The sequence below is a fragment of the Penaeus monodon genome, chromosome 15, assembly GCF_015228065.2.
Source record: "Penaeus monodon isolate SGIC_2016 chromosome 15, NSTDA_Pmon_1, whole genome shotgun sequence".
NCBI classification, from domain to species: Eukaryota; Metazoa; Arthropoda; class Malacostraca; order Decapoda; family Penaeidae; genus Penaeus; species Penaeus monodon.
In genome coordinates, this window is record NC_051400.1 from 28,444,592 (window position 1) to 28,445,217 (window position 626).

Here is a 626-nt window from a genome sequence, read left to right on the forward strand (position 1 = left end):
AACACCTGGGCCTGCCACTGTTTCTTTTTATGTCAGTTCGAAAAGCTTAAAAGCACGCAAGGATATTTTATTTATTTTTTGATCGAAAGCAAAACAAAAAATGTTACTAATGATTTTTTGCCCGATATTTTACAGTTTGATTAACTACCTATTCTAGTACTTCTGTTAACATCAGTATCACTGAACGATGAAATTAACCGATACATTTTTTTAGGAAAGGGTATTGTCTCCAACAATTAACAAAGGTAGGTAACAACAGTATATGACTTACTGTAATAGAAAATATATAAAGTAATACTGATGAGTTAACTGAATGCATAATATCGCTTTTAACCATTGTAACATCTACATTCTAGCAAGTATAGGATTATTGCTAAACTGGAATTTAGATTTTTTCTATCTGTGGAAATATATTTTACATTTTGTTTTACTTCTCGTATGATGTATTTTGAAAGGGATTCAAGTCAACAGGAAAAAAATCTGACTGGCAAAGCGAAAATAACCTTTTATAATCGTAACCTTCACATCTTCATTTTTTTATTATTATTATTCATGATACACTTTCTAATTATATAAAAAATCTTTGCACTTTTATTTCATTTCGATGTTTTTTTTTTTTTACATAG